This window comes from Pristis pectinata, chromosome 2, assembly GCF_009764475.1.
Source record: "Pristis pectinata isolate sPriPec2 chromosome 2, sPriPec2.1.pri, whole genome shotgun sequence".
Taxonomy (NCBI): Eukaryota; Metazoa; Chordata; class Chondrichthyes; order Rhinopristiformes; family Pristidae; genus Pristis; species Pristis pectinata.
In genome coordinates, this window is record NC_067406.1 from 46,770,188 (window position 1) to 46,797,712 (window position 27,525).

Consider the following 27,525-nt stretch of genomic DNA (forward strand, 5'->3'; position numbering starts at 1 on the left):
ATGCTTACCTAGTCTGGGTCCAGACTCACCAATGAATTTTGCTCTTAACTGCTTCTTCAGTTCAGGGGCAATTAAGATTGGACAGTAATGCTGGCAGTGGCAGTGATTTCCTCATCCTATGTCCCATGAATGAATAATCCTAAGAAGAGGTTTAACCTTGAGTTCTGTTTATTTTAATTCATCAAGATACTTCCTAAAAATAACTATTTGCTGACATTTAAAGTGACCTTGTCTTCTGAGTAAATGGACAAGCTGTAAAATATACTTCTACCCTAAGATCTGCCCCTTTTCCAACTCATTAGCTGACACAGTGGAGTCAGTGAACCACATTTTTTAAATGCCAAGTGTTTTAACAGCATTTGGAGAAGATAAAGCATTGAAATAATGAAGGGTACACTTTAACAAGCTTTTTCTGAAAAGGCTATCCTTTAAGACATTAACAGTAATGGAAATGGTTAGTACGTTTGATCACTTTAAACAAAGTGTGATGCTGAAGCTTTAGTTTACTGTTTATGGCACAGAACAAGAGCACTAGAGACCTTCCATACTGGGCATTATCTTAACTTGGGCATATTCCATCATTCCTTACTGTATTGGGTTAACATTCTAAATTCAATATCATATGTAATTAAAGAAGTACCAACAGCACATAGCCTGTCTCATTCCAGAGAAAACAGCCTTCATCCCTGAAGATCCAACTTTCCTAGAACAACCTGGAATACGAAAATAAATGCATTTTCTCATCACCAACCATATCCCCATGACAAATACATTTATGAAAAATACTTAATTCTCTTCAGTCAATGGTTCTGGTTCTGAAAGGTTATCATACTGTGCTTGAATGAATCTATGGATATATTACTTTATTTAAAACAAAAGTTGTGTGGTTATTCCAATTGGTTGCAATTATTTATAGCTAAAACACTACCAGGATGATATGGCTTTATTATTGTCTGTTCTTGAAATAGGCAAAATACTTTGTTTGGCATCTGAATGATTCATTGCATGATGAAAATGTATGGGAAGATTCCAAGCTCCTCTTTATTGACACGTTATAGTTGCAGTCAAGTTAGTCTGCACCATAGTTGTGATAATCAGTCAATTAAAATGTAAATTATCAATTATTTAAGAATTACCACATTGATGAAAGCTGTTTGACAAATCTTTTCTTTCAGTTTGTTGTGAACGTTAAATGTTACAATTCCAATCATGTCAAAGTGTACCAATGTGTGACACATGCCAGTGACTTCTTTTCAAGAGAAAGTCAATGGCTCGGTGCAGTGCAGTACTTTGTCTGGAATCAGATAGAGGGAGGCAGGAATGAGACTTCACATGATAACCATCCTGCCTGACTGAATGGTTCAGGTAGCTAATTTTGAAATCAAATTTACTGATTATTTTTGTCAATGTCTCCAATTTATTTTGCGAATTTCGATGCGTCCATTCGCACTGTAGACCAGGGGTAAACATCATTGGGAGCATGATAACAGTAATAACCTTGACCATCTTCACTTTCAGCAATTGTCTTATGAATGGCCTCAAAGATGCCTTAATCAACTTTAAATAATAGTTGTCATTCAGAGTTACTTGAGCAGCAACCGTAAAGAATTAATGCTCAACGCAACTGGATTATGTCTACCAAATGAGAACTTTTCCTTCTGAAAAGGACTCAACACTTGGAAAATCTTTAACAAACTTCAAAAATAAAACAATTGGAATTAATTCCACGCTTGGAATTCCAGATATCATCGACTTTAGTAATTGCCGGCACTGTGCGGTAAAGATCATTGTGCACTTAGACATTGAAAGACTGCTGCAGTGAAGTTGAGACAGATGCTAAAGGAGGTAGAATGTACCAACAGTGGAATATTCTCTCCTCGAAAAAGTTCTGAATATCTTCACCATGGAAGTAAAAGAAGAACAGGAATTGTACAACAAATGCCTTCACAACCAATATATACTGTATAATATATACAACTCTTTTGTATATATAAACATTTGTATGTATTGCTTATTGACAATAATCATCTTAAAACCCAGGACCTGATTAAAGTAGAGCATTTGCCTTATAATACCTTTTCACGGCATTCAAGTATTACCATTTCTAAATGTAACTATTTAAACCTCTGGTAAAACATTTATAATCAATTGTTACGGAAAAGTGAATGTAACTCTAATCTACCTTCATTAACCTTATCTGTATATCTATTATGTACATGCCCATATTTATTATTTAATCATTTGTATTATATGGAATGTAATGTGATGTTTACAGCCTTTAGAAATGAAGTGTAAATAGCCATCTCACAACAGTTCAGTATAATGAATTGTCCCAAGGATTATTCTAATAATTATAATTTCAGAAAATATAACTTTGTCAATAAAAAGGAATATGGAATCTTGCATGCTAATGAGAGGAGAATTGGATGTAATGCATTGAATCCTTACAACAGAAACAAGGTTCATTGACTAAAGAAGAGCAGTATGTTATGTGATCCTACTTTAGAATGACTGATTTATTTCTCACAAATTGCATTACAGCATTGAGAGGAATGCCATTTGATTGTACTCTTCAACAACTCCTCCCAATTTTATCAATAATGTCCGTTATTGCAGATGTTTAATTGGTCATTGTACTTGTGGCTGAACAATGTATTGATGCATTCTAACAACCTAACTTTTAAAGTTTAACTGAATAAATGCTTAAATTCATGTTTATTGCTAGTAAGTGTTCAAGAATTGCAATAATAAATCCACTTATAATTAAGTTACAGGTGTAATGATAATGAGGAATCAAGGGAAGTTATTAAGAAAAGTATTGGTTAAAAAGTGTTTGAATGGTGCTATATGTAGTATTTAAGAAGTTGCTGAGCTGTTGTTGAGACTAAAAACCAAGGGTGCAGCAAAGGTTCCCTGGGCTAGTTTCAGGGAAGGCAGGTTTGCCATAGCAGGAGAGGCTGAGTAAACAAAGCCTGTCATCTCTAGACTTTAGAAGAATGAGAGGAGAGCTCATTGGAACTTGTAAATTCTTTCAGGTCTGCACAGGCTTAATGCAGGGAGGATGCTTTCCTCGGCTGTGGAGTCTAGAACCAAGGGTCACAGTCCCAGAATAAGGGCAAGATGATTTAACGTTGAGATGATGAGAAATGCTATCATTCAGAGGGTGATGTATCTTTGGAATTCCCTATCTCGAAGGCCTTGGAAACTCATTCATTCGAAGGAAAGATCAATAGGTTCTGCATAATAAGGAAATCAAGGGATGTGAAAATAGTGCAGGAAAATGGCGTTGAGGTCGAAGAACAGCTATTATCTTAATGAATGACAGACTGATTTTGAATGGCCAAATGGCCTACTCTCCAATTTTTTATGTAGTTATGTGTACTTCTATTTCCTGGCGGGACAAACCTTCCCTTTAGACTGAAAGGAGCGAGGATCATTGCAATTAATGATGTCAAATGATAGCCACACACATTTCTGGAGTTGAAGAATTGTGAAAAGATCAGCGACTTTATGATGCGATTCTAACCCAAGGGCAAAATCAAGTTTTATAATGTTCATAATAATGTTTCTTTATCCTAAAGGAATTATATGACCACACTGGTAGCTTCTTTAGAAGCCTGGTCGGATATCAGGAAGTGCCTGGCAATTATGTTAGGGAGAAAGGTAAAAAGGGGGCTGTGATCAGCGGACGAAGCCTTTCGTTGTATTCGATCCCCATTGGTGCAGTACAACCCTCCGGAGACCGCTCCAGCATGCACTGAAACAGCAAATCACCGCCGGATATTACAATCAAAAGTGACATCATTAAAGAAAATATATCTAGCAAGGTGAGGATTGTGATTCCGGTTGGGCGATTTTTCTTATAGATGATGACGCTTGGTCTCACCACCTCCCTGTGTCCAACTTGCTTGTTAAAATGCTGACAACTTGATTTTCACACTTCGCTGCTGCAGGTATTTTTTTAAATGACAAGGCATTTTTTTTATTTACAAAACTAGAGCATTATGAAAAAGTTTGCTCTCACATGATCAGAGCTGAATAATGTCCAGCACAAGAGTTCTTTCCCACTCGTTCCCTACCCTTCGCGGCGTACCTATCTCACTCCACCTGGACCTAAAATGCCTTATGAGAGATGCCTGTCATAATACTTCAGCCCCGGGATAAAGCTGGGATTGATATCCTTTTGTTTTATCCGAGGCGTTCTTTCAAAAAATTCTTAAGTAGAGCGGAATGAATGGGCATAATATTGTATAAGATGATAGATAGCTAATGTGGCTTGGTTTCTACTTTGGGAAAACATATTTGCTTATTAAATCTGACAGAGGATATAGAAGCAACCTATTTAATTTATGTTTTAATCTCTTCCATAATTTCCCATCATTGCGAAAATGGACTTTGAGCTTTTATCAGCTTTCTAATATAGCAAGTAATTTCGGCCGTCCTATTTAGAAAATGCCTAATGACCCGTTACCTGTTGGCGTGCACCATAACCTTCCCTCATAACAAAATTGAACCTTTTTACGAAAAAGACGAAGATTAAGTCGATATATTGCTTGCTCTGCATTTTATATATTGTCAATGCAACCTCTTGTAAATACAGGCAGTAAATGCTTCAGATTTTGCAACATTCTGCATGTATGCACATAATCAGATTTCTTTTACTGTATGCTGCATAGGTCTTTTTTCACAAGCGCTTGGAAATGTAGCTCCAAATCAGTCAAGAAAATTACGTTTTCAAAAAAAAGGTGCAGTTTACCACGAATTTTCGCAGGAAGCGGTGGTTTTAAATTATCGATTGTGCTATACCTACTATCTGGTCGAAAACTTACTTTGTAAGTTAATAGATTTGCACCCTGAATGGTTGTCTTTTAAAAATATTGCCAGGTTAACATTTTCAAGTCTGCTGAGCCTAGTCTGTAAGTAGCATTTCATAATCTTTTAATGAAGTTTTAGTTTAGTTTAGCTTCAGTGACGACTTTATTGTCCGTCGCAAGGAAGCATATCATCTACAGAGCTTCGTAAACTGATTTGCATTAAGGATATTGGATGTGCAGAATTTGGAGAGGACCCATAGTCGGTTTTTTGATATGGCTGTGTGGAGTTCATAGTAAGTTAAATGCTCTTCACTTATTTGTTGTTGCATGGTTTAGGGAAAATGCTAAACATACTTCATTTCGTAAATTTTGGGTATTTTAGATGGGAAGCAGAAATCGTTGCCTAGAAGTTGTATTGCACCTATTTCTGATGCACTAGTTTTTGTTTTTGTTGATTTTGCACAGTGCCAAATCAGGTCCTTTGTCAAAAAAATCACAAACTTGTCTAAAATCCAGAGCAAACCAGTGAAGGTGATTGCTTGAATTTTTTTTACAATGCAGATAATAGAAATCTGAAAATTAGAAAGTGCTGGAAACACTAAACAGGTCAGGCAGCTTCTGTGGAAAGAAAACAGAGTTCATGTCTCAGATAAGAGACCAAGGTGATAATGAGGTAAATTGTGAGGTCAAGAGCCCATCTTATCGTATGAGGGAACCATTCAATAGTCTTTATAACAGAGGGATAGAAGTTGTCCTTGAGCCTGGTGGTACGTGCTTTCGGGCTTTTGTATTTTCTGCCTGATGGGAGAGGCAAAAAGAGAGAATGACCTGGGTGGGTGGGGTGTTTGATTATGCTGGCTGCTTCACTGAGGCAATGAGAAGTATAGACACAGTCCATGGAGGGGAGGCTGGTTTCCATGATGTGCTGGGCTGTGTCCACAACTCTCTGCAGTTTCTTGTGGTCCTGGGCAGAGCAGTTTTCATACCAAGCCACAATGCATCCAGATAGGATGCTTTCTATGGTGCATCAATAAAAGTTGGTGAGTGGCAAGAATGCTACATTTCTTTAGTCTCCTGAGGAAATAGAGGTGCTCCTGAGCTTTCTTGACCATGGCGTCTACGTGGTTGGACCAGGATAGGCTATTGGTGATGTCACTCCCAGGAGCTTGAAGTTCTCAAATCTCTTGACCTTAGCACCATTGATGTAGACAGGAGCATGTGCACTGCCCCCTTTTCCTGAAGTCAATGACCAGCTCTTTTGTTTTGCTGACATTGAGGGAAATGTTGTTGTCATGACACCATGCCACTAAGCTCTCTATCTCCTTCCTGTACTCCGATTCATCGTTATTTGAGATACAGCCCACTATGGTGGTATCATCTGCAAACTTGTAGATGACGTTAGAGCAGAATCTGGCCACACAGTCATGAGTATACAGGGAGTAGAGTAGAGGGCTGAGGACGCAGCCTTGTGGGGCACCAGTGTTGAGAATAATCGTGCTGGAGGTGTTGCTGCCTATGCTCACTGATTGCAGTCTGTTGGTCAGGAAGTCAAGGATCCAGTTGCAGAGGGAGTTGTTGAGTCCCAGGTCTTGGAGTTTGGAGATGAGTTTGCTTGGAGGTGTTTGTCTCTACGACATCTAAAACTCTTTCCTTCAAATGGATTGTGCTGCTGGACTGAATGTAAAGTGAATTTTATCACTGATAAAATTAAATAAACATAAAAATCTGCATTCATTAATTTGTGACTTTCAAGATATGGGAATTGGTCACATTCCCCAGGGCTCATCAACCTGTATAATAGAAAGGTGGTGTTGGGCTGGTTGGAAGAGAATCCTTGTCTTGCAGAGTGTGGGCCCATTCTCTTGTATGCTTCAGTGACTGAGCTGATGATTTGGCTCTCGATTTCTAAACCTGGGCTTACACAACTCTTGTCTTCACATTGTAGCTCATTGACTGAAGTTGGAGTCACCTTGATTCTGGAATGATGATCATGTAGGTTGAACTATTTTCCTTTTGTTCTATAGGTTAGTTACACTCCATCAAGAAGCCTATTGGAGGTGTGGTGCTACACTGCCTTGAGAAGGATTGAGAAAAGTATTAGGGTAATGACATAGATTTGTTTCACACCACTCTGCACTGACTTTGGTCCTGGCATTGACTGATGAGTTAAGACCATGACTTACATGCCTTCATATAGAGGACCTGAGATGGAGATGAATTTATGCAGACAATCAAATGTGAGAAGAATGTTCCATCATCCCAATCAATTGATGCAATTGAAAACTTGTGTGAAGTCAAAAAGACAATCTTGAAGTCAAAAAGGCCACTAAAAATGGGCACAGAGAAGAGCACCATAGTTTTTTTGTCTTTTGTAGGTAGCAGCCATGAAAGGAAATATCATCTCCCAACTCACTGATGAATTCATATTCATCTATCATTGAAAAGGCTTTCCTAAATTTGAATGAGTGAACTCAACAACAGAAGAAATACTGCACAGAATTGGAACTGAATGTGCTTCAGCCGAGTAGGGCAACTAGGAGGGGTCATCCTAGTTGGTCAGAACAATAGTCAATATACTGTTGTACAAAAGCCATGTTTGCAAATGGGTATGTTTGCACTAATGGCTAATGAGGTTGATGCTACTGTCACTGATTCATAAGATTTCTCTTCCAGGCTCAACTGGCTAATATTGGTGGATGCTATGGTGAAGTGCACATGATATATTGCATTGTTTTAAATGCTAGTCCTGGGATGAACTCGGGAGGTCAAGAACATGAAACAAAAACAGAAACTACTGGGAAAGCTCAGCAAGTCAGGCAGCATCTGTGGAAAGAGAAGCAGTCAACATTTCAAGAACCCACCTGTTTATTCAGCTAGAAGGTCCCAAGACATCACTGGAAGAGCAGGGAATTCTCTATCATTCTTCTTTTAGACAATAAATAGAACCATTGGTCTTTCATCTTGTTACTGTTTGAGGGATGATGCTGCTTGCAAAATGATTCCCCAGTTTACATATGTGATGAAAGTGACTCATCCCATGAAAAGCATCTGAGAGAAGTGCCTATAGTTGTAGGTTAAAAATTAACTAAAATGCACTTTCCAAGGTTATAGTTCTACTCAGTACAGATATGTAATCTTACGATAAGAGCAAAGACATAAATGTCAGTCTTTCTGTTTTGCACTTGCACACTTAAGATATCTTTATCAGTCACATGTACATCAAAACACACAGTGAAATACATCTTTTGCATAGAGTGTTCTGGGGCAGCCCACAAGTATCGCCATGGTTCCAGCACCAATATAGCATGCCCACAACTTCCTAACCCATACATCTTTGGAATGTGGGAGGAAACCGGAGCACCCAGAGGAAACCCATGCAGACATGGGGAGAACATACAAGCTCCTTACAGACAGCAGCTGGAATTGAACCCGGGTCACTGGTGCTGTAATAGCATTATGCTAACCGCTACTCAGTGACTTCCAACTGTTTGACCAAAACTAAAATTTAAAGCAAACTATTATATCCCTTTTATTAGCAGTGTTCACATTAAAGTGTAAAATAATTCTGTGGATAGCTTAAAAATTCAATGTTTAAGTACTTAGCTCATTTATATTGCAACAGATTCAGTCTCTTTGCTGAGATTTTCTTTTCCAGGTGTTCTCACAGAAATGTTGAATCATTCCCAGCTTGTTCATTGGATATTGCAATCATACATACGTCACATTACTGTACGTCACAAATCAAAGATCTCATAGGTTTTAAATTACACTGTTGTTCAAGACATTTGTAATTTGATAGCTTGAAAAAGGTACAAAATATCAACACGTAATTGATTTTTTTGATAATTATCTTCATAGAGAACCATTTATAAATCTTGTAATATTCTATCAAGGGATGTTTAATGCTCAGTAATGATTACGTAGTCCATTGAATGCCTTTAGAAAAGCTGAATTGATACCTATTGAGAGGTGAAGGTTAGAATTTCAGAGGTAGCAACAACAGTGTAATGAAATTTCGAGGGTATGCAGGGCAAGACATTAAGCAGCAAGTTCTTGTTAATGGGTCTCAGTCAGCCCCTAGCACATGTTTGCTTGCAGTAGCGGCTCAGAAGAGAGAGCACACTGAACTTGCAATGATAGCAGTTCTCCATGACTCATTAGGTTAATGACATATGAAAAGATTGCCCAAAAGGTTTTGCCTGTAGCCTGATCATTTGGGTGAATAGTGAAAGTGCAATAATGTATCACAGAAATATGGACTAATTGGGTATACCATCAAATTGGGAGTTATTTGAACAATAGTACTATGGAAGTTTGATGGTCTTGCTGTAAAAAGCAGATCATAGGAAATTGACCATTTTAGTCTGAAGGTTATGCCTCATTGAAATCACAGGTCCAAAGTCAAAGTCAAGCTTATTGTCAAATACACAAGTACATGTCTGCACAGGTGCAATGAAAAACTTACTTGCAGCAGCATCACAGGCACATAGCATCATATAAGCAGCATTCACAAGAAAAACATAAATTAAACATAAATTATACATAGGAAGGTCAATGAATTCACCCTAGTCTCTTGAGGTTAGAACCAACCAGTGAAGAATTCTAGAAACAGAAAGAAGGAACAGGGTGAAAAACACTATGATGCCGGAGAAACTCAGCAGGCCAGGCAGCATCTGAGGAGAAAAGCAGGCAGTCAACATTGACCGCCTGCTTTTCTCCACGGATGCTGCCTGGCCTGCTGAGTTCTTCCAGCATCATAGTGTTTTTCATCTAGATTCCAGCATCTGCAGTCCTTTGTTTCCCAAGAAGGAACAGGACCCCTACAATTGGCATTTATATTTATATAGCACCTTTAGAGAACCAAAGAAGGAGATATCAGAAAAAAATGATAAAAATACTTGGTTTAAGAAATAATCTTAGGGAGTATTTTACAGTAGGGATAAGGGACAATCATTTATGCTAAAATAAGAAATTTATTCATCTTGAATGGTGTAAACCTTTGGAAATTTCTATTCCAGAGAGATGTGGATCCTCTTTAATTGAGCATATTGAAGACAGAGATAGATATTTAGATGACATAGGAATCAGAAAATACGGACATTAGTTTTGAAAGTTGATTTAAGGCATAGGATCAGTTGTGACCTTACTGAATGGTGAAGCACACCCACTTTTGCTTCTGTTTCTTGCATTCTCATATAACTATTATTGGTATTGGTATTGGTTTATTATTGTCACTTGTACCAAGGTACAGTGACAAACTTGTCTTGCATACCGTTCATACAGATCAATTCATTACACAGTACAGATACATTGAGTTAGTACAGAGTGCATTGAGGTAGTACAGGTAAAAACAATAAGAAGAAAGAAAGAAGTGTTGAAATGTGAGAGAGAATTTCTATAACTTAAGAACAGTCTGCCAAAAGGTGCAACTGGCAATGATAGGGCATAGGGAGTGGGAGAAATAAAAGATGCCAAAATAGGAAGAATACAGAGATGGTGCAGGGCTCTAGCACTGGAAAGATTACAGAGAAGGGAAATACGAGATCATGTATGGTTGTGGATGTAGGAGAAATAAATTTAATTTCAAGATGGTGGACAAGGATCCAATGCAGGCCAGGGAGCACAGAACTGATGAGTGAACAAGTCTTGATGTGGGTCAGAATACGAGTAGCAGAGCTTTGGATGAGGTTGCAGTTAAGAAGGGTGTAAGGTGGAAAGTTGGCCAGGGACCATTGTAGCAGTTTGTGGAGGTAACAGAATAATGGATGAAATTTCTGGCCACGGTAAACTGTGGTAGAGTTGGAGACAAGGGATGACATGGAAGCAGATAAAGGCAGGTTTTGTGACAAGGAATATAATGGCATGGCTTGGGGTCAATGAGGGCATTAATGCTGGGAACATAAACTGCTGCTTCAGTCTTAAGGCTTGGGATGTGTTGTTTAAAAATACAGTGGAGCACTGGAAAGGGAATGCTATTCAGCCCCTAGAGCTCGTTCTACCATATTTTATTTCTGTCTCCCAGCCTTTCTTCCGTAACACTGCTGTTCTAGAAAAAAAAACATATATTGACTTCAATTTTGAAATTTTATCTTCAAACCGTTGGTGGTGAGAGTTTTAAATTTCAGTTGTCTTTACATGAGTAAGGGCTTTCTGATGTTACCCTAAATAGCCTGATGTTAGTTAGTTTACACCCCCTTATTCTGGACTCTCCAGAAGAAGCAATTTTTTCTGTCTATGCTTGATTAGTTTTTACACATCATTGACATCCGTCTTTTAATATACTTTGAGAAAAACACGCTTAGTCCATTCATTCAAATTGTCCTCATAATTTTGTCCTCGTATAATGTTGTTCTAATGAAGCTGTGTGGCACCACTATCAAGTCTATACATCCTTCCAGAAATGTAGTGCTCAGAAATGACTGCAGTATTTCAAGTAGGATTTAACTGGAGCTTTAAAAATCTGTGATATATCTTCCACATACTTAGTATTCCAGCCCTCTTTAATCAAGGGTAACATTGTGTTACTCTTTTATATTTTAGATTAGAAGTTGGGCAGGAATTTGCAAGAACGGCAAGGTCAAAGACTTCATTTTGAAGAGACAGTGATGATGGCAATTTTAAAGGGAGTGGGTATCACCCATGTGGAAGAAGGGTTTGTGTGATGGTTAGCAATAGACATTAGGTCTAGATCTCCATTTTGGGATGCTCCTGGGATAATGATCAGCTGTGGCAGAGGAAATCTGGACCTGATATTGCTTTATGTAATTCAAACATATGAGTGACAAATGGCTGAAGAGGTAGTGACCAGGTTGGAAATGAGAAAAGGTCTTATTAGGAACAATGAATTGCCTCTATTCTTAGGAGACTGAAATGAGGCCAAAATGAACTTTGAATGCTTGCCTTGATTTTTTTTTTAGCCCAGAATTTTAATTCAGCCATTAACCATGTCAAACTTTTGGAGAAAGGAATTCCATATGAGCACATTAAGCAGTTTGATGCTATTTTTCTCAAGGTCGTTGTTCAAGGCCATAGAAAATAATGGACAGCTTGTAGTCATTTCCAAATCTCTTATCTAATTGAAAGATTCAGGTAAATCATGAAGCTAAAAATGGTTTATAATTATCAGGTGAATCTGTGGATTAAATTACAGCCTTTTTTCACATTCTGCAATGTTTAATTTTTTTTCTGCTTGTTATTTGTCCTTGAGTGGATTTTTATGGGTGAAAACTGACACGTACTCTAATGCCATTGATAAATGATGACAATTTAACATTAGATGAAAATTGTTATCCATGTTAGAAGCCATGAATGGAATCCATTTATCTATGCATAACTTTTCCAGGATTAGTGTTATACCAAAAACAGTAGTTTTCTTTCTTATAATTTGCAAAAAAAATTATTTGATAAATCACTACATTATAATAATTTTTTTTATATCTAAGTGCTAAAATTATAGTTTTCAGCTGGATAACTGCCAAAACTTAGATTTAGATAGCATCTGTAGGCCATAAAACAACTGTTAAGGTTTTCAGATGTATTAATATAATGGGGAAGTAAAAACAATCTTCCAAAAATGAAAAAGCAAAAAAAAAGATGCTTTATTCTAAATTGTTACATCCCCCAAATAAAGCTTCAACTTACTTCCTGGTTTATAAAACATTTGTCTCAAATTTCATATGAAGTGGCAACTTCGCCCCCAAGTGGTCGGTGTTAACCATAGTACAAAATAATTTGAAGTATGTTTCTGTAAATCAACAGTAATTCCATAAAATAGTCACCTCTAATTAGTTCTATTCATAAGCATCGATGTTAGTGACACTACTAAAATAAGGGTGTTATTATACAATACAATGCTTCCTGGATTTTAATTGTATAGTTGAAGTGTTTTTCTCAGCGATATTTATTGGGATAATTGTAAATAAAAGTAATTTTTTTTCATTTATTTGGACGATGTAGATGTCACTGACAACACCATTATTTGATGTTCATCCCTATTTGTCCTTGAGGAATACTTATTGAACCACTGTAGTTCCTCAAGTGAAGTTGATTATGGAGTTCAAGGATTTTGATCTGGTGACAATGAAAGACCGACAATATACTTCCAAGTAGGATGGTGTATGACTCAGAGGGGAACAGAAGGTGATGGTATTCAGAAGCATCTGCTGCCCTTGTCCTTCAAAGTGGTAGAGGTCGCAGGGTTGGAAGTATAACTGAGGATTGTTGGCAGGTTGCTGAAGAGCAGGTTGCTACAGAGCAGCTATGCTGTGTGAGGCCATGGAGGGAGACCACATGGACTGAATTGAATTGGCTAGAGTCTGGCTTCAAGTGGAGGCCAACCTGGATCGTCAACTTGCCCTTTTTGGGTGAAGATGCCAGCTAACACTTCACCGCACACATGCACTAATAATTGAGGGTGGCGATATTGCTGGATACTTCTCCTTCTGATCACTGTGTACACGTCCAGCAGCATTCAAGCATCAGTATGACATAGAACAACAACAATCTGGTGGAGGAACTCAGCGGGTTTGAGCAGCATCTGTGGGAGGAGAGGAATGGTTGGCGTTTCAGGTCGAAACTCTGTCCTGATGCTCCACCATAGATGTTGCTCGACTTGCTGAGTTCCTCCAGCAGATTGTTTTGTTGCTCCAGATTACAGTATCTGTGGTCTCTTGTGTCTCAGTATTACACAGGTTTGTTCTCATCCATTGTGAAATTGTTTAGCCTTTTCTTTAGCATACTGCTTCTTTTGGCAGGCATGCATGTAATCATCTGTTGCAGTTTGATTGGGTTGGCTCTTCATTTCAGGTGCAGCCCAAGGAATTCAATCCTTATCTGACATGAGACTGTCTCCACAAGGACTGTGCGAAGGCCACTCCTACTAATAATATCAAGGACAAATGCGCCTGAGACAGGTAGATTGTTGAGGCAAAAGTCATGTAAATTCTCTCATTATCTGCCGCAGACCTTGTCTGCCAATTGTTGCCTTTAGGAGTCAGCCAGCTTTATCCACAGTCATACCATGAGCCATTCCTGGCGAAGTACCCCAACTAAAGATATTCTATGTCCTTGCTACACACTTGGAAGTGCTTCTGTCAAGTGGCATTCAATTTGGAGAAATAGTGATTCATGAGCGGAGGGAAGATGATGTGTAATTATCAGTGAGAGATTTTCCCTGCCCATCTTCAATCTGCTATCATGCACCTTAGAACCATAGAACCATGGAACAATACAGCACAATACAGGCCCTTCGGCCCACCATGTTGTGCTGACCTTCAAACCACGCCTAAGACTACCTAACCCCTTCCTCCCACATATTTCTCTATTTTAAATTCCTCCATATGCTTATCTAACAATCTCTTGAACTTGACCAACGTATCAGCCTCCACCACCACCCCAGGCAGCGCGTTCCATGCACCAAACACTCTCTGGGTGAAAAACCTCCTTCTGACATCTCCCTTGAAATTCCCACCCATTTGCTTAAAGCCGTGCCCTCTTGTATTGAGCATGGGACAAAGAGTCAATATTGTGAATTCCCAGGACAATTTCTGCTCAGAAATATTTGAACATATAGATTAGGAGCACTAGAGCCCTCTGCCAGTTAATAAGATCACAGCTGAATAGATTATATCCATAATTCCGCATTCCTGTCCACTTGTGGTGACCATTCACCCCCGTGCTTATCAAGTATCTGTATTGCCCCATTTTAAAAATATTCAAGGATTCTTCTTCCACTGCCTTTTGGAGAAGAGAGTCCCAAACACTCACAACCCTCTGAGATAAAAAAATATTTCATCTTAGTCTTTAATGGGCAACTCCTAACTTGAGTTCCCTGAGAAAAGAAGGATTCTTTCCACATCCACCTTGTCAAGACCCCTTAGGATCTTTTACATTTCGATTAATATCTGCCACTGTACAGCCATCTATTGGGATTGTATCCTGCCTTTTGAAGAACAGGATGGTGATGGAGAAGTCTATGACATTACATAAGAGCAAGTTCATGGTCATCAATACTGCTGATAGCTCTTTATCCCAATATTTAATTAAATGCATGTAAAGTTCCCAGCTACCTTTATGGGACTCAAATTCATGCCTCTGGAACACTCGTCCAAGCTTTGTGCCCCTGGATTACTCATCTATTAACATAACCACTATGCTACCATCCTAACAATGGATGCAACAATATTGTTTAAGAATCTATTGTTTATGGGGGGAGAGCAAATCTATACAATAAAGAACACTCTCAATATTTCAGATGAAACAATATGGCTCTTGCCAGAAAGATTGATACCAGTGACTCCCAAGTGATATATTAATACTTCCTGATGTCTCCCAGTGACAGGTGACATCTATCCAGTATTTCATATTGCATATGAATATATCTGATGTCAACTGGCTGCGACTTCTTCCAGTGACAGGTATCCAAATGATTTTGGGAATTCTGATGAAAGAACATTGGAATAAATTGCAAATTCCAGCAGCCTAGGTCTGTCAGCTGAGATCAGCAAACTCAGCACTAACAAAGACCTTTCTATTTTAATGGCCCAGTCTCACCCTGGTTGCAGTATTAGTCAGGACTGATTAAATACTTAATTTAAAATCTTGTTTCATGATGCTGGGTGATTCTCATATTTTTCTATCCATAGTTCAGTTTTGCTTTTGAATTTTGAGAAATGTTAAGTAAGTGAAGGTGGTCAGGAAATTTTGCCCTCTGCTGCCTTATAGTGCTGAAAATGAAGATACTGTTTTTATAGTTACAAATAATAATTGCTGTCCCAAAAAGGTACAATAGGCTCATCAACTCAACTATGGGGTTTATTTTCCATGGGTCATTTTGTCTGATTCCATTCTCTTGCTCACTTATGTTTTCTTAGATATTGGAGACACAAGAGACTGCAGATGCTGGAATATGGAGTAAAAATTGAGCTGCTAGAGGAATTCAGCGGGGCAGGCAGCATCTATGGAGGGATATGGACAGTCAACATTTCAAGTCAAGGCCCTTTATCTGGACTGAAAGAGTAGAGGGGAGATAGCCAGTATAAAGAGGTGAGGGGAGCGGGTGAGGCAAGAGCTGGCAAGCGACAGGTGGATACTGGTGAGGAGGGATGACTAGCAGATAGGTGGGGGAGGGAAGGGTGGAGACAGTGATAGGTGATAGATGAAGGCAACAGAGGGCTGCATTTTGTGGAATCTGTTAGGAAAGGAAGGTGGAAAGGAACCAAATGGGGAGATATAGTGGGCAGATGGGAATAGTGGGGAGAAGGGGCCCAGTGGAAAGAATGTGTGGGTGATGGGCAGATCAAGTAGGTGTGGGACGGGAAAGGAACTGGGAGATGGGGGGTGGGGGGGGGGGAGGGCGCTAGAAGTGCTGTAGCTTGGAAAGAAGGGTGTGTGTGAAAGGGCCCGAGTAGATCAGGAGGAAAGAGAAAGAGAGAGAGGGGTACTGGGTGACCTAAAATTAGATAATTCAATGTTTATGCCATCGGGTTATAGCCTACCGAGGTGGGATGTGAGGTGTTATTCTCCTCTTTCCCCTCATGACCTGCCCATCACCCACATTCACACCCACTCCCTCTGGCTCCCCTCCTCCTTCCCTTTACTCCATGGTCTACTGTCCTCTCCTATCAGATTCCATCTTGTTCAGCCCTTTGCCTCTTCCACCTCTCACCTCCCACTTCTCACATCATTCCCACTTCACCCCCCCCCACCCCCACCCACCTACCTTCCCCCTCTCACCTGGATTCACCTATCCCCTGCCATCTTGTGCTCCTCCCCCTCTCCCCACCCTTTTATTATGGCCTCTGTCCTCTTTATTTCCAATCCTGATGAAGTGTCTCAGCCCGAAATGTCTCCTGTTCATTACTCTCCATAGATGCTGCCTGACCTGCTGAGTTCCTCCAGCATTTTCTGTGTGTTGCTCCAGATTTCCAGCATCTGCAGTCTCTCTTGTGTTATTCTTCTAGTTTGCCTCACCCTGGCAGTGGAGGAAGCTGAGGACAGACAGGTTGGTTTGGGAATGGGGAGCAGAATTAAAATGGCTTGGAGCCGGGAGCTCCAGATGGCCATGGCGGATGGACCGCAAGTGCTTGGCAAAGTAGTCGTCTAGTCTGTGCTTGGTCTCACTGACGTGGAGGAGGCTACATCAGGAGCACCGAATGCAATAGACAAGGTTGGACGAGGTCATGTGAACCTCTGCCTCACCTGGAAAGGCTGTTTACGTCCCTGGATGGTGGTGAGGAAGGAGGTGTAGATACAGATGTGAATTCCCCAATTTTAAGGTAGCCTGCTTCCCATTTCCCTCCACAGATGCTGCCCAACCTGCTGAGTTCCTCCAGCAGCTCACTTTTTCTTAGATATTCTTATTTTTCATAGTCCTTTTAAAAAGTAGGATATGGTGTCACCACTGTGTTTTGGTGGAGAATTTTATCCATTCCATGAATATATGAAATGGTTGGATCAAAAAGACTAGCGGAGACATTTATTCCATTTCATACTGTCCTACTGACTTACCCTTCACAGTTAAGATAATACCTAATCAACCATGGTTCATAAGTTATTGAGAGGTGAAAAAACAGATTTAAAAAAATTAAGGCAAATTAAGAAAATATTTGGAATATTCCTTTCCACCTGCTCCCCATACTTTTCCCAAGGAGTTCAAAACTAGTGCAGAAGCAACATTGATCATGATTTACCTTCCTACTACCTACCTGACTCTTTAATGGTAAGATCTTCATCCAGTCCTGAACTGTCTCAGCTCTCTTTTGAAAGCAACAATACTCACCTTGCAAGAAGGTAATTTGTGTTAAGTGGGGCCTCATGAATAAGATTATTATTTTTCCTTAAAGAAGCTTGTTGGACACATCAGGGTGTACAAGACACCAGAATTGTAGCAGTGCAAATATCTAACAGGAGTGGTTACAGGGATAGGGGACGTTGAGGCCTTGGGGCGATTTGAATGCAAGGATGAGAATTTCAAATTCGAGGCTTTGCCAGATTGGAAGAGATGGTGATGAATTGGACTTGATGTGAGGTAGGACAGGGGTGGCAAAGCTTAGGATGTGCTCAGGTTTACGATGGGTGTAAGCTGGGAGGTCAGCCAGGGTTGCATTGGATAAGTCCTCCAGAAATCACAAAGGCATGGATGAAGGTTTCAAGAGAAGACAAACCAGCCTAGGACAGAAACAGGTTATGTCACAGAATTGGAAATTGGTGGGCATGATATATGTAGTTCCTTTAAAGTTTAAAAAATAATAGTTGGCTCAATATTGTTTAAACTGAGTTGCAGTTCAAAGTAGGCTAACTTATACTTTGCATTTAAACTTTGGAAATGAATGGTAAATATTCTGCAGAAAAAGCAGATAATGTCTGTCTGTCATTCTTCAGATAATACATAACAGTTTTAAAAACATAGAAACATAGCAGAGAGTGGGGGAGTAGGCCATTTTATTTTTCAGGCCTGCTCTACGATTCACCAGGATCATGACTGATCATCCACTTCAGCATCCTGTTCCCACTCACTCCTACTATCCCTCAATCTCTTTAGAATTAAGAAATATGTCTGTCTCCTTATTGAAAATTTATAACGACTTGTCCTCCATCATCTGCGATGGTAGAGAGTTCCGTAGGTTCACCAGTCTCTGATGAAGAATAGTTCAAAATGGCATTTTGCATATCCAGAGGTTGTGATCCTTGGTTTAGAACTCTTCAGACATCGGGAGCCCCCTGCATGCATCTATTCCACCCAGTCCTGTTAGGATTTTATAGGTTTCTATGAATTCCTTCCTCACCCTTCTGAACTCCAATGAATAGAGGCCTAGTTGACCTAATCTATCCTCATGCATTAATCCTGCCATCCCAGGAATAAGTCTTGTAAACCTTCGTTAAACTTACAAATTACTGTCACAATTATTTTAACCACTGGCACCTTGAATTTGTAGAATGTCTCTAGTATACAAAAAAAAGAAAGATAATCAAACAAAATCAATAGTGACCAAAGGAAGAGATGCTAGTTGACAAACACTTGACTGAAAAAGTATGTCTCAAGAAGGCTCTTGAAGGAGGAGAGAAATGTTGGAGAGGTGGAAAGGAAAAGATGTTTAGAGAGCAAATTCCTGAGAATGAAGCCTACGTGACTAAAACCATGAAGGCAGTGGTAAATTGAGGGGGGATGCACAAGAATTGTACGAGCACAGACTTCCAGGCAAGTTATCAGTGGGAACAAGTTACAGAGATAGAGATGCCATGAAATGAATTAAACACAAGTGTGATATCCATGTGGCAAACCTTCTGGTTCTGGCGAAAGTCACTAACTCAAAACATTAACTCTGTCTCACCTCCTCCAACTCAAGGGCATCTTAAGGTGGACAATACATGCTGGCCTTGCTGGTGATGCCCAGATACTGTAAATTGATAATGTAAAAACTCCAATGTTTGGCAAGTTCCTAGATGTAGAATCATTTGGAACCTTATTTAGACTAGAGTCTGGTTGGTTTAGCCATCTTCAATTGGGACAAGTACAAATTCGTCTGCATCTGCATTAGAGCATGTAATTTGTTGTCTAAGTAAACATAAAGATGATTGCTGAGCAGGTGACAAAGTATTCTCTAAAAACAGATGTCTGAAAAATAGTTGCGAAACACTTGCTAACACCTGTAATTCATAATAATGCTTCATCATCCCACGCCTTCTGTGTTTACTTGGTCACAGAACAGTCCAGGTGTGAGGTGAAAGGTGATATTGCAAAATAGCCCAAGTGTGAAAAGAGTAAGAGAAATGATGAAGTAAATCAAGAAGTGACATGAGGTGATGACACTTAGGTCTAATATGCATTAAATAGGTATGAATTGCCTTTCACTAAGGTTAAGGAGCAATCGATTACTGAAGGCTTTATATTGCGTTCCAAAGGCAAATGCAGGCATCCAAACTGTAATGTATCATGGTCTGTCACTGTGAAAGACTAGCTTAGTGTCTGGTTCAGGTTTATCTAATCATCAGCATAAATGGATAGTCGTATAACATGATGTCAGATGCTGACTGGGTTATCTGTATCCAATGGTGTGAAGAGTGAGGTCAAATAACCTGACCGAATCATTTAAGGCACAGCTTGAAGAAAAGATTGCATTGAAGGATATTTTTTTCTACTTTTTCAAAGGCTTCCAATGGACACAATCAAACGCTAACCAGAAGGTACACTCTAGTTTAGCTGAACTGTTACAAATCTATTGGGTGAATCTTTTAATTTCACATTTGCATGCCCAGATCATATATCGGGAATTTAAGCATTGAGGTCAGCAGACCATGCTGGATTTTCCATCCATTATTTTAATAGCCCAAAAGTCCTGCAGTGTTTTCTAACCTTGACTCCTGAATCACTTATATGTACTCTTGCTACCCAAGCTCCATGCTGGGAATTAAAATTCATAGAATCTGCCATTGTACTGTATGTTTTGCATAAAGTAATTAGAAAATTAAGTAGATAAGCTGTAATATTAAATTACAATTTAGTATGCCTATGTTGCCACTATAGTATATCCTCTGCAAGACTATAACATTTATCAAGTAACAATTTGGATCGCTTACACTTTAAGCCAATTACCTTTAACTTCATACTATCTCAGACAGCTAAGATATTTACTGTTAACCTGCACAGTCATGTTTAAATCTACATTTAAATTTTGTTCTCCTGAACACAATCACTGCATTTATCACATTAGAATGCAGAATATCAACTTTATTAGAAACATTTCTTCTGAATATTCTGCTTTTTATTATCCCTTTCGCTATTTTTGACTATATCAATCATTTATACATTTCTTTCACGGGTCTCTTGGGACAATAATTTTCCCAGACTAGTTTTGGGCATTCCTCCCTAGCGCATTACTACAGTTCTGATATCTGCAGAGTACAAATACAGTTTTAGGAGAGATATCATATTAATTTGATAATGCTAACTTTTGCAATGTGTCATCAAAGATAATTGGCAAATTGACCTTCATACCAGTGTTAGAATCAACCAAAAATTATGAAATAAAATGTAGCTCTTTTAATACTCAAATGGATACTTACTGATTCAATGAACAAAGGTTGTCAAAATTTATTTGAAGTAACACACTAAAAATGATGGAGGAACTCAGCAGGTTAGGCAGCATCTATGGTCTTTCTTGTGTCAAAATTCATTTGATTCAGGTGGAAGAATATTATGAGGTCCATTTCAAAGTGGTCTTTAATCATCAGGGTAGCACAGTGACACAACTAGTAGAGCTGCTCCCTCACAGTGGTAGATACCAGCATTCCAGTGCTGTCTGTGTGGAGTTTGCACATTCTTCCTGTGATGGTGTGGGTTTCCTCTGCCTGCTCCGGTTTCCTCCCACATCCCAGAGACATGTGGGTCAGTAGGTAAATTGGCCACTGCCAATTGCTCCTTGTGAGGAAGTGAATGGTATAGTCTGGGGGAGGGGGGGTGTTGATGAGAATGTGGGGAATGTAGGATCAGTGCAAATGAGTGGTTGATGGTTGGCATAAACTTGATGGGCCGAAGGGCCTGTTTCTGTGCTTTCTATGACTATGACTCTAATCAGTGAAAAGGGATGATAGAATACAGGGAGAATGGGATAATGCAAACGAATGGTTGATAGTCAACATAGACTCGGTGGGCTGAAGGCCCTGTTTCCGTGCTGTATTTCCATATGACTCTCTATGACTTTATTACACTGTATATCTGCTGGCAGATTATTCATATCTCATATGTGTCATTACAGCAGAGTCTGATCTTTTCCATGCTTTTATTTTTGCAAATAGATGTGATACAGTTCAATTCAATAAAGCAGTTAAATATACTCAGAGTATTGGTTCTATTTCCAAATTTAAAATAACTTATAATTGTGAGGAGATGGATTTGAATTTATATTGGATTTATTTCTCAAGTCTTCATGAGCAATCCATAAGCTAATATTGAATCTCATACAGTTGACTTGTGGTGGATTTGCCTTCAAGAAGGTAATTGGCTGAGATTGTGGCTCTCAATTAGGATGCTGATTTGCATTGAGTGACTGTGAGTCTGAAGGAGTCTGCATCATTGAAAAGGGAATAGAATGAAGCATTGTCAAACTATTCAAAATAAGTATAGTGGTTTAAATTGCCCAGTTGTGTTTTGTGATGTTTGAACAATTTTAATTGTTGACAAAAGATCGTCTCTTTAACAAATGTATATAATGTTCTTACAAAAAGAATGAGGCCATGGAAGTATAAGTGGCTTGCCAAATAATTTGACATTAGAAGCAATTTTTATTCTTGACAGGTAATGCAAGGATATATGCCAGTGGAAGGAAAGATAAGATAAGATATTTATTTATTAGTCACATGTACATTGAAACACAGTGAAATTCGTCTTTTTGCGTTACTGAGAATGTGCTGGGGGCAGTCTGCCAGCGTCGCCATTCTTCGGTGCCAACAGATCATGCCCACAACTCCCAACTGGAGTTTAAACTGGGGTTTAAACTGGAGTTGTAGGGTGGTGGGAACCAGAGTGGCAGGACAGCAAATGGAGAGACCATGGGGAAAGTAGATGTTAAGATAAAAACCCGAAAGATTGAGCGTGATGGGACTAATGTCCTGAGTTGCATCTATTTCAATGCAAGGAGTATTGAAGGTAAGGCAGATGAACATAGAGAGTGGATCCGTACATGGAATTATGATGTTGTAGCCATTAGTAAGACTTGGTTGCAGGAGGGGCAGGACTGGCAGCTCAATGTTCCAGGGTTCCGTTGTTTCAGATATGATAGAGGGGAGGTATTAAACGGGGAGGGGTGACATTACTCATCAGGGAAAATGTCATGGCAGTGCTCAGACAGGACATACTGGAGGGCTTGACTATAGAGGCAATTTGGGTGGAACTGAGGAATAAAAAAAGGACGACCACATTAATGGGACTATATTATAGACCACCCAATAGTCAGCAGGATTTAGAAGAGCAAATTTGAGGAGAGACAGCAGACAGTTGCAGGAAATATAAAGTTGTGATAGTAGGTGATTTTAAGTTTCCACATATTGACTGGGAGTCCCATACTGCAAAGGGTTGGGATGGGATCGAGTTTGTCAAATGTGTTCAGGAAAGTTTCCTAAATCAATATGTAGAGGTCCCAACTAGAGAAAAGGCAATACTGGATCTCCTCTTAAGGAATGAGACAGGACAGGTGACAGAAGTGAGTGTAGGGGAACACTTTGGATCTGGTGATCATAATTCCATTAGTTTCAAGATAATTTTGGAAAAGGATAAGAATGGTTCCAGGGTTAGGATTCTAAACTAGAGGAAGGCAAATTTTGATGGCATCAGAAGGGATCTGGCAGGTGTGGATTGGGATAGGTTGTCTTCCAGCAAAGAGATGCTTGGTAAGTGGGAGGCCTTCAAGAGTGAAATATGGAGAATACAGAATCTGTATGTTCCAGTTAGGATAAAAGACAAGGCTAACAGGTTTGGGGAACTGTGGTTATCGAAGGATATTGAGGCCCTGGTAAAGAAAAATAAGGTGGTGCACATCAGGTATAGGCAGTTCGGATCAAATGAGGCGCTTGAGGAGTATAAGAAATGCAAGAGAACACTTAACAGAGATCAGGCAGGCTAAACATGAGGTTGCTCTGGCAGACAAGGTGAAAGAGAATCCAAAGGGTTTCTATAGCTAGATTAAGAGCAAAAGGATAGCAAGGGACAAAATTGGTCCTCTAGAAGATCAGCATAATCATCTATGTGTGGAGCTAAAAGAGATGGGGGAGATTTTAAATGGATTTTTTGCATCTGTGTTTACTATGTTAATAAGATGAGAGGTGATAGGTAGAAGAGGCAAAGGGCTGAAGAAGAAGGAGGAATCCGGTAGAGGAGGGCAGTGGACCATGGAATAAAGGATGGAGGAAGGGAGGAGAGGAGATGGGCAGGTCATCAAGGTGGGGGAAGGGAGCCATAGGAATAAGGGAAGACAAAGCAGGGGGCGGGGGGAGAGAAAAAGAAGGGGTGGGCTTACCAGAAGTTAGAGAAATTGATGTTGAGGCCATCAGGTTTTGAGAGTTCCAAGGCAGAATATGAGGTGATGTTCCTTGGAGGAATTGGAGGATTTCTCATATATAAAATTTTTTTTAAAAACTGCAGATGTGGGAAATCTGAAATAAAAACAGAAATTTCTGGAAACACTCAGCAGATCATGCAGCATGTGTGGAAAGAGAAACAGAGTAAATGTTTCAGGTCAAAGATCCCGACAAAGGGTCTTCAACATGAAACTTTACGTTTACATATTATTTTCTTTGACATACAATCACAGAAACACTAGTATATATTTTACTGAAATTCTATTAACCGCTTTTTGCAGTAACATTTTTCAGTTATGAAAGTGCATCGGGAAAGTGCTTAAAAACAGGTCATTCTCAGCTGAAAAGCCTAACATTTATTCTGGGAAATCCATGTAATGGAGACAAAATAAATCACACATTTTTTTAATTGAAAGGCCATTAGAATCGGAGAAGTTTGAGGAATGAAAGCCTGGTTACTGCCTATTTACCTGGATTTTCCTGAGAAATGCACCAGTTGTGTATAGTACAGCCATATCATCATGCAATTATTAGGAATTTCACACTCTGGAATAAATGCGCATGTTCCATCCTTCCTGAGAATTCCTTGCCAGTGAGTTGCTGATCGTGCTCCAACATTGGTGAAGCAAGAGCTCCTCAATTCCCTGCAGCTTCCCAGCAGTTAGATTAGGAAATCTGGCTGACCCACCTCTGGTTAGACCTGCCACTGTTCAGTATCTCCATTCATCTTCGTAAAAAAAGAACAATTGAGATGGTGAGAGTTAAATTATTGCTCATTTACATTTTTTAAAAATCACATAGTTAATTTAAATGAATTTATTCCTTATAGGGTTATCTAGCACTTTTAAATGCTTATTTTTTTTTAATGATACATTTTAATAATCATTATTTTATTATAATTTTGAATGCTTTGCAATGTTTGTAAATGCTAAGTATTCATGCAGTTTGATAGCTTCAACAAGTGGTTCAGCCTTGGGTTTATTGGTCAAATAATTCTGGTGGAATTTACAATCACAGGGTCTCATTGACCAATTTGGGACTGGGTTTGGGGACTGAGTCCCCTCTGGGTGGTAGGGAAGCAGCCAGCAAGGGTGGCTCATCACTTCCAGGAAATTCTGGGCCATTGCATATGTGCAATTTGAGCAAGAAAGTCCAATAGAATTCATTGAAATCAGAAAGATAATCCCATGAAAAGGCACACAAAACTAGATGGTACAGTAAAGCCACCCTACAGCCTGCCTCCTGAAGTCCCTGTTCCCCCACTCATGGCAAAGTCTGCAGGTGCTGTGTTGGTCTGAACATCCACTTTAGGACCACAGAACTGGATTGAAAAAAAAGCAATTCTCAATCCAGAGAGACTGCCAAAGAAGATGATAAAAAAAGAAGGAAGTTGCCAAAGCAAGAGTATTGATGTTTGAACATAGAACATTACAGCACAGTACAGGCCCTTCGGCCCACGATGTTGTGCCGACATTTTTTCCTGCTCTTATATCTATCTAACCCTTCCCTCCCACAAAGCCCTCCATTTCTCTATCATTCATGTGGCTATCTCAGAGTCTCTTAAATGTCCCTAATGTATCTGCCCCCACAACCTCTGCCGGCACTGTTGTTCCATGAACCGACTACTCTCTGGGTAAAAAACATACCTCTGACATCCCCCTTATACCTTCCCCCAATCACCTTAAAATTATGCCCCCTCATGTTAGCCATTTTTGCCCTAGGAAAAAGTCTCTAACTGTCCACTCGATCTATGCCTCTTATCATCTTGCAGACCTCTATCAAATCATCTCTCACCCTCCTCTCCAAAGAGAAGAGCCCTAGCTCACTCAACCTATCCTCATAAGACATGTTCTCCAATCCAGTACCAATGCACTTAAATTGCTCTGATGCTGATGGTGGACAAGAAAGATAAGACATCCCATAGTTAGCAGGAAAATTATATTCAAGAATAAAACAGAGTACAGCATGTTGCATTGATTCTCTGATCTGTGCTTCTTTACTGTGACTGCCTTCTGGGAGTGTGGGAGTGCTGAATTTGCACTTTAAATCCTGTTGACTAATATAAGGATCAGTTAACTTTGCTGTAATTATTAGAGAACCTTATGATGGGATGAATCAGTTTATTACAAATACCACTGAATAAAAAACAGGCAATGCTTCCATTGTCCAACTTGATGTTTGATTCTTCAGGGATGTTGGAGTGACATTGTAGTTTGCTCCATAATGTGTTGTAATCTCCAAGTTGACAGCAGACATGCAGGAGTAACAATCAATAGTGTGATATTTAATTTCAACAGAAGTGAAATTCAAGAAACAACATTTCTATTGAAAGCTTTATTTAACAATCAAAGTAGTTACTACAGTCAATTTAAGAGATAACTTGGTCTTATATAAATATACACATAAGCATACACACAAGATCTGACAGATGGCTGGCTGACTCTTTGATCTTCTCGGGACAAACAAGGATGTTAAGCAGTAGTTAACATGGGGTTTCCACTCAGTCCTGTCTTTTTAGTGTCTGTGCCTTAGTTCCTCTGCACAGACACTAAAAATAATAATTTTTGACCATAAAGCAAGGCAGAGGAATTCCATAACTCTCACAGCAAGCATCCACCCCTATTAAATTATTAGAACCCTTTATCTTGTCTATAGTCTAGTTAGGCTGATAGATTTCCTAAGTCAAATCTTTCTTGGAAAAGCTGTTCTTTGTCCTTCTTCAAGTTTGTTCCAACAAATTTTGACTTCACATTCCAACTGCCATCCCCCGAAACCTTTTGTGTTTAGTAAATAGAATTTCTCGACAGTATCTAAGCAAACTCTTTTGAACTTTCACTGATCAACAGTTTATGATCCTTTAACTATGTTCCTTAGATGACACAGCACTCATCTGACTTATTTTCCCAAACCTTTTCAATTTTTTCCCAATTTTCTTCTGTACCATATATTTTAATAATTTTATGGCCAGGGTGAAACAATTCACATCTTTAAGCTTATTATTATCTCTTGCAAGCAACAGACTTAGTTTCTTGGGGCTGAGCTAAGATGTCTTCTTATGCAGATGCTCAGGATTGAGGATGATTTGCTTCCATTCTAGTTACGTAGTTTCTGAGCTGGCTGATGAAGCTAATGCAGGATCCGCAGATTCTGCCAAAGGTATGAGAGCAGGTGCTTGTTAGGGTGGACAGGTGGGTAGTTTGGGAGACAGTATGTTGTTTCCGCCGTTTATGCTGGGATTTTGTGCATTTCCAATGCATGGACTCAGGAGTCTCATTGTTAATATGAGTGCTCCTCTATTTTGGGGTTTCTCAGAAGTTAGTGGGGATATTATCTTTTTTCAAAAAGCTTTGAAGTTAGTGGGGATGTTATACTTTTTCAAAAAGCGTTGAAGACATCCTTGAATCCTTTCCTAAACCATCCATAATCTCTTGCTATGACAGAACCTGGAATAGAATGCCTATTTCAGAGGCAGCATTGGTGGTCTCTCTAGTACTTTGAGGTGTCTGCTATAAGCAGTCCAAATCCCAGAATCTCACAGGAGGACAGGGATCACCACTGCCTAGTAGACCACAAGCTTTGTGCTGAGTTTTAGGTCTTGATCTTCATCAACTATTTTCCTCAGATGGTCAAAGACTGCACT